This window comes from Maylandia zebra, linkage group LG14 (genome assembly GCF_041146795.1).
Source record: "Maylandia zebra isolate NMK-2024a linkage group LG14, Mzebra_GT3a, whole genome shotgun sequence".
Taxonomy (NCBI): Eukaryota; Metazoa; Chordata; class Actinopteri; order Cichliformes; family Cichlidae; genus Maylandia; species Maylandia zebra.
The window spans coordinates 36,099,414-36,111,021 of NC_135180.1; the positions used below are offsets into that span (position 1 = coordinate 36,099,414).

At 44.2% G+C, this 11,608-nt stretch overlaps 1 long non-coding RNA gene across 1 annotated transcript; it reads left to right on the forward strand.

Annotated features, from left to right (window-relative positions):
* Positions 1-2,959, forward strand: LOC143421967 (uncharacterized). The gene is made up of 3 exons (XR_013101568.1): positions 1-55; positions 1,804-1,926; positions 2,661-2,959. It is a non-coding gene; the product is annotated as an uncharacterized LOC143421967 (long non-coding RNA).
* Positions 2,960-11,608: the final 8,649 nt, after the last annotated feature.

Consider the following 11,608-nt stretch of genomic DNA (forward strand, 5'->3'; position numbering starts at 1 on the left):
GAGGAGCAGAGAGGGAGAGAGAGAATGACGACAGAACAGAGATGAACAAGAGCAGGTGAGACACACATGTTAGTCAAATGGTTGTTTGCCAAAACTCATCAGAACATGTACCTAGTGTTTCTTTTTAGATACCATTTGTTACTTTTCAAATTCTATATTTATTAAGTTATGCAGGCTTGTTTGCACAACAAGGCTAAATAATTATATAAACTTTTCTCAATCTAAATATTGTACTTTGGTAGAATTAAAAAATAAGTGTAGTGCAGGTCTATGATGATTTTTAGTGCTACTATCATCTAGTTCTGATTCTGGTTCTGTCTTGGTTACTGTTGTAGTCCTGTTTTAATTCCGGATCAGTTCTGGGTATGGTTGAATTGGGGTTTAGTCCCTGTGTCTTGATACAGGCCCGACTTTGTTCTGCCTTGCTGCTTAATTAAAAAACTAGTTTAAGGTGTCCTGCATATGTATATAGAATAGCATCTGGCTGCAGTTTAAAGACTTTTTTTGTCTCGGTCTCGGTCTTGGTCTTGTCTTGGTCTCGGATTAGGCGGTCTTGACTACAAGTCTACTCAAAGGTAAACTGGATACCTGGCTGACCATCACGTTCACGACCAGGTGAGGACGGATCAAAGATCAGGAGTCGATTTCAGGCTTGGGCTTGCTTTCATCATATTAGTCCAATCCAACTTTATTTATAGAGTACGTTAAAACCAACATGGTTGAATAAAGTGCTTTCCATCACAAAAACTGAGATAATAGTAAAAAAAAAAAAAACATAAACAGACAAAGAAAGTGAAATAACAATAAAATAAATACATAAATGAAAAAAAGATTTAAAAATTAAATGCTTAAATATATTAAATATTAAAACTAGTGCTGTCAGTGTTAATCTTGTTAAAATGACGTTAACGCCACGCGGCAAATCTCCGTTAGTGAATTAACGCAGATCGTGTGGTTGTTTGCTGACAACAGAAAAAAACATCAAAGGAGAAAAGTTGCATCTAAGAACACGTTTTTTTCTTACTGATGCTCATTAGTGAAACACAAAGACATTAGACAAAAATGAAACTTTAGACCCTCTCTTCCCCCCAACAGAAGTCAAAAGGATCTTCCAGGAATGGTGACACTATTTTCTGGAGAAGTGATTGGTCAGTACGTCGTGATTTCATACCTGCTGATCTCTAATCTGGAACCTAACCGGCACCAGCAGAGTAAAAGACACTTAACAGCTAAATTGAATCAAGCATAAAAACATTTTAGGCATCAAGACAAGTCATATTATCTGTGAATTTCCCTTTTTGTGATTGGTCAGATGCTGCCAACACCTCCCTTTCCTTGTGAAGGTGCATGAGAAACCCTGGATTAACTTTGCTAACCAGCGGTTATCCTGATCACGACTGTTAGTGTAAGTGAATCCAGATGATGGAAAGAAAACCTGGGCATGCTGAAATCACTTCGTAGTATGTGCCCCAGGGTTCAAAGGCCATCCAGTCGCACCATAACAAGAACATGGGAACACTGTTGTTTCTCCTTTTACAGTCATAATCTGCATTCATGAATGTTAAAAATGATTTTATTAGAAATGTATTTTGAAACAGAAGAGGTGTTTCAGTTAAGATAACACAGAACTACTTCAGTGATAGTGGACGAGATCTTTCCACTGCTGTGCAGTCCAGATGTACAGCTCACAGACTGATGGCAACCTCTCAGAAAACACGAGTTACAGTAGTAGTGATAAACAGCGAGACAAAGATCCTCTGCTGAAGCAGAAAAGGTTTAATATATTTCCTATGTAACCTGCAGGGGTGATTCTCAAGTCTGTTGGAGCCCAGGCAAAAAGGGACAAGGACACCTGACAGCCCAGTGTGCCCAGCAGAGCTGACATGAGGGCTGTTTCAACTGAATCACACACTCTGCTTGCCAGAGGTGAGTGAGTGGAGTCATGTGGGGTTCCTTTAGGGAAGTCAGGTCCAGCGTACTGCCACTGCAGATTCTGCACATTATCGCTGCTGTAGACTCAAATTGTGCTAACAGTGCATTGTGGGTTGTGTTGCATCCGAATCTGCTGGCTGGCATCTTTTTCTCAATCCTGCCAAACTCCGCCCCTTTCATGTAAGCGTGCAGGGAAGACCCTGTGTTAGAGAACTGATAACAAACTCTGTGTGACAGTTTATCCTGATAACAAACGTTAGGGTACGTGAATCCAGATGATGGAAAGATAGCCCGGGTCTGTTGATGAGTCTCCACTTAAACACTGACGTTGTTTGTGTTTCCTGGAGTCCCGTCAGTCCTGTAAACCAGCGTCCCCAACCTTTTTTGTGCCACGGACCTACAATATTCTCAAGGACCGGCCTTTAAGGTGTCGAGGATAAATACAACAAAATAAAACCAGTACCGCTGCCAAAAAAAGAAGAGTTATTCAAAACACATGAGAAAAGACCCAGGGAAACAGAGTTAACGATAAAAAAGATTTTAAAAAATAATGCTTAAAAATTCAAAGTTTTTCATTAAAACATTTTAATTAATTAAAATAAAATATTAAATTTTTTTTAACTCTACCACCAAAAATCAAAAAATAAAAATAATAATAAATGATGATAACATGTATTGATTATGTTGCTCTTTGTTTGATTTCTCTTCTGTTTTTTTTCTCCATACAGGTGATCCAGGTGTTTTGTTTGTTTTTCTTTTTGTTCCTTCCCCCCTTTCTCATCATCTCTTCTCCCCTCTGTTTTTCTTTCTCTCCCTCTTTCTTTCATTCTTTCCTTCTCCCTGTCCTTTCCCCCAGTCATGTCTGTCCCGTCTGTAACAACTGATAATAAAATAAAATAAATACACAATTATAATAAAGGTCAATCAAATGGACCAACATGGCATCTTTCTTGGCCTTCAAACAACAATTCTGATGGCTAAAGATCCAAATGGGACAGGCAAAAAAATAAATAAAAAAATAAATGATGATAACCATGTGCAGCTTCTCTCGTCTTCCATTTTTCCCTGATGTGTTTCACTCAACATCAGACATGTGTGTTGGCTGCATATTAAGTTCAAAATGCTGATGAGCTCTGATCCAGTTGACTGATATACTCTGCTCTACATCCTGCACTGAAATATGAGGATTGTGTGTTTATTAAAATTAAAAATCATCACGGAGTCATTGACAGAAGAGCATCAATGTTCAGCCTGTTAAATTAGATTTAGATATTTTTATTTCAGAAATGATTCCTAATAAAAATGGAGAATATAAAATCACAATCAAAGCAGTAAAGTCCATATTATGAAGTGTTTGCTGTATCAGACAATCATGTTTCCAGTCTGCTGCATCACAACAATTGAAATGCAAATATAAATGATTCACAACAATGAAAACAATATAGTGCAGATAAACATGGTGCTGTAATGAATCTGCTCTTAAACACAATAACAAAATACATTTTCCAAGAGAGATGATAATGATTCACATCAGAGTGAAGAACGAATACATTTACAACTGGTTTCTAACATTTCTTATAGATCGAACTGATCACTGATAGAAACAGAAGAATATTCAAAATGATACTCTGAGAGATACATGAATGAGATATGGATAAACATCAAATCACATAAAACAAAAAGCACAAAATCACTATAACTGAAATAAAATATGAGCAGAAATATAGAAGAATTAAGTCAAAAGATAGAAAAAGGCAAAATGTTTAAAATATATAATCACATAAGAGACTGAACCATCCAGTCAGGTCACAGATTCATATCTACAATAATATTTTTGTTTGGATTTAATCACTTCTATGTATTATTATTATTATTATTATTATTATTATTATTATAAGCATATTAAGTGTGTGTCTGAGCTGAAAGCTGCTCTCCTCTCCTGGTTTTCTGTATCACACAGACCACAACAACACAAAGCATCACCTGCAGACCGCTGAGCAGTATCCACCTGACTCTGTAGAAGGTCGAGTAAACCCCAAAGGGCTCTCTGTGGATCAGAACAAATGTTTCTGCTGACACACACTCATACTCTGACTTAAAACCTGTACACATATACTCTCCTGCATCTTCCAGTGAGACATTAGAGATTATCAAGCTGTCATCGGAACAAGTGATTCTATTGTCACTGCAGAACTTATCATCGTACACAATTTTGCCTTCTGTTTGGATCAACTTAATGAACATAAAGCCCGAAGTACTTTTTTCCCAATCATCAGAGCATCTCATAGTGACTTCATCTCCCTCTGAGAAAACCTTTACTGCAGGTGGACCAAATTTAGGGCACACCAAAAGCCAGTACGAATGTATTACTTTTTCACCTACACAGCTGTAGATACCTGAATCATTTAACGTTAGTGATGGAAGTACCAGCGAGAAGTTTTGACCAAGTTCTTGATCAATAATGTCGGGAACTGCATCCATCCACCAAACTGGGGGCTGGTCATGAATGGGGTCCATGAAGGGACACTCCAGCACAGCTGTGTCTCCCTCTGAAGCATAACGTAGCTTTGTATGTTTGGTCAAACGTACAGAGTAAGTGCTCACACACTGCTGTTGGTTCATCAACAGGCAGATGTAAGACGTTGGTTGTGTGTTGACATGAAGAAGTGATGTGTTTGTCACCTGCAGGAAACTTTCTTGGACTTTATTCACCTTCAAAATTCTGTCTTCGAAACTACTCAACCCGGCTTGTTGTTGCCACTCCCCGTAATGTCTGATCCAACGCACCGTCAGATTCTCACCTGCTCCTTTACATTGTACGTCTACAGTAGAATCAGAAGCTATGATAGATTCTTCCCCCTTTACTGTCTTACACACAGTCAGGCTGATGTTTCTCTCATATGTCACGCTGCCCTGAGTCCAGCACACATCTCGGTACAGTCCAGAGTCTGAGTGGGTCAGGTTGTTGAGAGTAAATGAAGGAGAACCATGAAATGTCTCAGGAAATGAGCGTCGTCCTGTCAGGTCTTCATGTACTGTGAAGTTTCTGTTCCAGGGGTCAGAGATGTTCCACAGGACCAGAGTATCTTCACCAACACGTCTGGAGGTGATGCAGGAGCTGTTTCGATCTGGGAGCTTGAACTGTAAAGAGCCTCCTTCTTCTCTTATGGCGATAAATTCTTCTGCATGAATGTTGCTGATGAGAGTGAACAGCAGGGAGAAGCAGAGCTGTGCGACTGCAGCCATCCTGCTCAGAGGTCTCCTGGTGAGTGTCGTACAAGCACTGACACTGCTCGCTTCATGAGCTTCCTGTTTGTGGTTGGAGGAGGAACGCCACTTCTTTATCACATCATCAAGGAACACTTTGAAGCATTTGGCTCGATATCACGCCGTATATCTGCTTTCACTCTTCACAAGCCAAAGTGTGGACACGTTTTTTTTTTATACTTCGTTGCATGAGTCCAGGGGTATCAAACATGTGGTCTGGAGCACAGAACCGGCCAGTCACAGTGTCCAATCTGAACCATTACAAGTGAGATAATGTCAGCTTTACCACACAGCCATGAATATTTATAAAAATGTAAAAGTCCTTTTTAAACTACAGGGAGTGCAGAATTATTAGGCAAATGAGTATTTTGTCCACATCATCCTCTTCATGCATGTTGTCTTACTCCAAGCTGTATAGGCTCGAAAGCCTACTACCAATTAACTCATTCACTGCCATTGACGTCTATAGACGTCAATTACGTTTTTCAATGGGAGGGGCCAGAATACAACCTCAGGCAGCTTGTCAGTGAATTTTATTTTTTCATATATTTGTAAATAAATTGTTTTGATAAAACATAACCTTTCTCAGTGTTATTTCTGTTTTATAGAAGTGAAGAACTATTTTATATGTTAGAGGTGTCACAAAGCAAGAAATATTAGTGTCAAAGGCACTTTTCTGCTTGAAATGTATTTTTCACAAAAAGCTCGTTTTCTCCCTTTTTTTGGTCAAAACAGGCATTTTTGGTGGAACGCACCTCTCTTCTACAGCTGATTACTAAAGAATGGAAAATGGTAGAAACAAGCTTTTTTTTTGGATGAAAGAAGAGAGTCTGTTCTTCATTTTGGTAGGTTCAGCGTTTATATGATCATAACACACAGTTTTCTGTGGCTCTTCAAAAATGAGTAAAAATGCTCAAAAACCCTGGCAGTGGGGAGTTACCTGATTTGAAAATGGCTGGCAGTGAATGAGTTAAGCATATTAGGTGATGTGCATCTCTGTAATGAGAAGGGGTGTGGTCTAATGACATCAACACCCTATATCAGGTGTGCATAATTGTTAGGCAAAGTCCTTTCCTTTGGCAAAATGGGTCAAAAGAAGGACTTGACAGGCTCAGAAAAGTCAAAAATTGTGAGATTGTCAGGTTAAGGCTGTGTGCAGGTAGGAGTGGAAGTAGAAGGACCCAAAGTGCAGACACTCGGAGGCGGAAAGTGGCTCAAAACTCAGCTGTTATTGCTTGATGGCAAAAAGTGGCAAAATGTAACAGAAATCCAAAATCCAAATAAACTTACATGACCAGGCAAACGGAACACACAGCATAAATGAGAGTAGATCACGACACAGACACAAAGAAACACGGGGCTTAAATACACAGAGGGAGCAATCAGGGAATGGGTAACAGGAGGGAAACACAGCTGGGGCAAATCAGGCCTAACGAGACAAGGGGAAGCCAAACCAGACACATTAACATCAGACATGGACTTTCAAAGTAAAACAGGAAACATAATACAGACTCACAGGCAGGCACTATAACAAAGGGAACAAAGACGTGGGACCAGGGCAGACATAGACACTGACTGGATGTGGGGATACAGCAGACAGGAGAGACAGCAACTATGGAACACAGACAGAAAACCAGAACACTAAAACTCTAACCAAACCCCACCCAGAGAACCTAAACTAAGAATGATCCTAAAACCCATAAAGCAAAGCTAGAATATAATGAAATAACAAAATCAAAGAACCAAAAACACAAAACACTGGGTCAACGACCCAGGGACCCTAACAGTACCCCCCCCCCCCCCCCCCCCTTAAGGGCTGGCTTCCAGACAGCCCAAATCAGAACACCAAAAACAAAAAACAACCCAACCAGGGCGGGCGGTGGGGGAAACAGGACGGAGGGCACGAAACAAATGATACACATCGAGCCATAAACCAAAACACAGGGAACAAAGTCCAAAACAACAGCACTAAGGCCCAGGAACAGTCCAAAAGCAAACAAACAAAAGAGCCCATGAAAGGCGCAGAGGCCCAGGCAACAGTCTCGAAAAAGTTCAGGGGGGCGGCCCGGAGGCTGATGGCACAACAGTCCAAATCCGGGATGGTCAGGGGGGCGGCCCGGAGGCTGACGGTCCAAGAGCCCAGAAAACAGTTCAGGAGGCCGGGCAGGCGGGAGGCACCGGCGGAGCAGATCAGGAGGCCGGCCGGGCGGGAGGCACCGGCGGCGACCGAGCAGATCAGGAGGCCGGGCGGGCGGGAGGCACCAGTGGCGACCGAGCAGATCAGGAGGCCGGCCGGGCGAGAGGCACCGGCGGCGACGTAGTTCAGGGGGCTGTCCACGACGGCGGCGTAGTTCAGGGAGCCGGCCATGATGGCAACGACGTCCAGTCATCGGCCGGACCGGACGTACAGGACGAGCAGGCCGGACGGGACGGAAGGAACGTGCAGGCCGAGCAGGCCGGACGGGACGTGCAGGATGAGCAGGCCGGACGGGACGTGCAGGATGAGCAGGCCGGACGGGACGTGCAGGACCAGACAGCATGGGGACCTCAGGCGCAGACGAAGCGAGACCGAGCGAGGCTGGACCAGGAAACGCAGAGGCTGAGGCTGGACTAGGTGGAGCTGCAGAGGCTGGACCAGGCGGGGCTGAAGACTCGGAGGCTGGACCAGGCGGAGCTGCAGAGGCTGAGGCTGGACCAGGCGGAGCTGCAGAGGCTGAGGCTGGACCAGGCGAAGCTGCAGAGGCTGGACCAGGCGGAGCTGCAGAGGCTGGACCAGGCGGAGCTGAAGACTCGGAGGCTGGACCAGGCGGAGCTGCAGAGGCTGGACCAGGCGAGGCGGAAGCAGATGCTGCGGGCGGTGTGGATGTTGAGGTTGCAGGCAGTGGAGCTGGTGGTGGCTGAATGGCCTCGCCAGAACCGTCAACAGACACTGGGATGTGCTGGCTGGGTCCTCCCGGACCCCCAGCTGAAGAGGCAAGAGGCTGAACGGGCCCCTCGGACCCTCCAGCGGAGACAGGAGGCTGAACGGGCCCCTCGGACCCCCCAGCGGAGACAGGAGGCTGAACGGGCCCCTCGGACCCCCCAGCGGAGACAGGAGGCTGAACGGGCCCCTCGGACCCTCCAGCGGGAACAGACGGCTGAAGCGGTCCCACGGACCCTCCAGCGGGAACAGACAGCTGAAGTGGTCCCTCGGACCCTCCAGCGGAGGCAGGTTGCTGAACGGATGACCGAGGAGAGGAGTGACGGTGGCGTCGCTTCCTTCTAGACGAGGGAACAGGAACCGGTGGAGAAATGGAGACCTCATCCTCTGACCACATGGCCGCCAGGAAAAAGGCAGGCGAATGGACAGGCGAACAAGGTCCCGGCTGGTGTGAGGAAGGAGAGGCAGTCTGAGGTAGCGACGAGGCAGGTGGTGAGTGTGCGTTGTCCTGGGGTGGCGGTAAAGAAGTGGAGGTGGAGGTAGAGAGAGCAAGCTCGCCAGCCCTGACTTGCTCCCTCCAGGCAGCTATGGAGCTGCCCAGCACAGTGTCCATAGAAAGCTGAGTAAGCCGAGGGTTGCTCCGAATGATGGCATCTACAGCGCTTAGCCCAACGGCCATGGTCCTCAAATCATTGGCCTGAGCAATGCGGTCAAGGAGCTTAATCATCCGCTCCATCTCAGCGTTGAATCCAAAAGCTGAAAAGTCTGCGGGGTCCATGTTCTGGTCGTGATCTTCTGTCAGGTTAAGGCTGTGTGCAGGTAGGAGTGGAAGTAGAAGGACCCAAAGTGCAGACACTCGGAGGCGGAAAGTGGCTCAAAACTCAGCTGTTATTGCTGGATGGCAAAAAAGTGGCAAAATGTAACAGAAATCCAAAATCCAAATAAACTTACATGACCAGGCAAACGGACCACACAGCATAAATGAGAGTAGATCACGACACAGACACAAAGAAACACGGGGCTTAAATACACAGAGGGAGCAATCAGGGAATGGGTAACAGGAGGGAAACACAGCTGGGGCAAATCAGGCCTAACGAGACAAGGGGAAGCAAAACCAGACACATTAACATCAGACATGGACTTTCAAAACCAGAACACTAAAACTCTAACCAAACCCCACCCAGAGAACCTAAACTAAGAATGATCCTAAAACCCATAAAGCAAAGCTAGAATATAATGAAATAACAAAATCAAAGAACCAAAAACACAAAACACTGGGTCAACGACCCAGGGACCCTAACAGAGATATCTTGCAGAGGGATGCAGCAGTCTCAAAATTGCAAAGCTTCTGAAGCGTGATCATCGAACAATCAAGCGTTTCATTCAAAATAGTCAACAGGGTCTCAAGAAGCGTGTGGAAAAACCAAGGCGCAAAATAACTGCCCATGAACTGAGAAAAGTCAAGCGTGCAGCTGCCAAGATGCCACTTGCCACCAGTTTGGCCATATTTCAGAGCTGCAACATCACTGGAGTGCCCAAAAGCACAAGGTGTGCAATACTCAGAGACATGGCCAAGGTAAGAAAGGCTGAAAGACGACCACCACTGAACAAGACACACAAGCTGAAACGTCAAGACTGGGCCAAGAAATATCTCACGACTGATTTTTCTAAGGTTTTATGGACTGATGAAATGAGAGTGAGTCTTGATGGGCCAGATGGATGGGCCCGTGGCTGGATTGGTAAAGGGCAGAGAGCTCCAGTCCGACTCAGACGCCAGCAAGGTGGAGGTGGAGTACTGGTTTGGGCTGGTATCATCAAAGATGAGCTTGTGGGGCCTTTTCGGGTTGAGGATGGAGTCAAGCTCAACTCCCAGTCCTACTGCCAGTTTCTGGAAGACACCTTCAAGCAGTGGTGCAGGAAGAAGTCTGCATCCTTCAAGAACAACATGATTTTCATGCAGGACAATGCTCCATCACACGCGTCCAAGTACTCCACAGCGTGGCTGGCAAGAAAGGGTATAAAAGAAGACAAACTAATGACATGGCCTCCTTGTTCACCTGATCTGAACCCCATTGAGAACCTGTGGTCCATCATCAAATGTGAGATTTACAAGGAGGGAAAACAGTACATCTCTCTGAACAGTGTCTGGGAGGCTGTGGTTGCTGCTGCACGCAATGTTGATGGTGAACAGATCAAAACACTGACAGAATCCATGGATGGCAGGCTTTTGAGTGTCCTTGCAAAGAAAGGTGGCTATATTGGTCGCTGATTTGTTTTTGTTTTGTTTTTGAATGTCAGAAATGTATATTTGTGAATGTGGAGATGTTATATTGGTTTCACTGGTAAAAATAAATAATTGAAATGGGTATATATTTGTTTTTTGTTAAGTTGCCTAATAATTATGCACAGTAATAGTCACCTGCACACACAGATATCCCCCTAAAATGTTATATTGGTTTCACTGTGTGATGGCATGCCACACATGGTAAGCTCCACACCTCATCACCCGTTGATTCACTTTAGTTTAATTTACAGTCACTACTTTAAAATATTCTATTTATTGTTCAATATCGTTTCTTTATTAAATGTATTCATTTTTCCATCACACCTTCCAATGTTTATATGGCGTGCACACATATTAACCTTGCAAGGTCAAAGTTCTGTTTTATGTTATATTAATACATCTTTCTTTGTTTGAGTTACCTGGGGGTTGGTGTCTCCTCCTGTCTGGCAAAGGGCTGGGAGACCTGAAGTACTACTGACAGCCTAATTGGATTGCACCACATGCTTCATTGCCTGGGGGGTGTTTCATGTTTGTTTAAATGTTTTGTATTAGTTGGTTATATGGCAGCCATCTTGTTTTCCCCCGTGTGTCATTTGGTTTAGCTAAACCAGTATTTAAGTCCCCCTGTGTGTCGTTTCAGCAGGTCAGTTTGTCATATGTTTGTTTGAGGTTTTGTTAATTATTATCTTGAGTTTAGTCTATTGAGTTGACCTCTTTTATTGGTCTGCCTGTTTAAGTTTTGGCTTTGTTAAATATGTTTTCATATTTTTGGGTCAATAAAACCCATTTTTTGAATTAAAACCACCTGTGTCCTTTATGCTTTACTGCTTGGTCCCTGACAATTGGTGGCAGCAGTGGGATCATCCAGTATTGGACACAGGTCTTTTTTCTTTTTCTTTTTTTTCTTTCTTCTGTTTTTCCCCATGAGGAGGAAGAATGCATCGTGGTGGCAAGAATGAAAAGAAAAAGGGATCTGCTCAGCAAACCTGCGAAGAGGAGGAAAATGGAGCCTCAGGAGTCACTGAAGTTGTGGAGAGAGTTGAAAAGGAGCCTACTTTGTCTGATCTAGTCAATATGCTACATGCTCACATGGAACAACAGGACATCCGGGATGCAAAACAGAGTGAGTTAAATGCACGACAAGAACAGCGATTTAAAGCCTTTCAACATCAGTTTAGACTTTTGCAGTCAGGAATCCAAGTCAG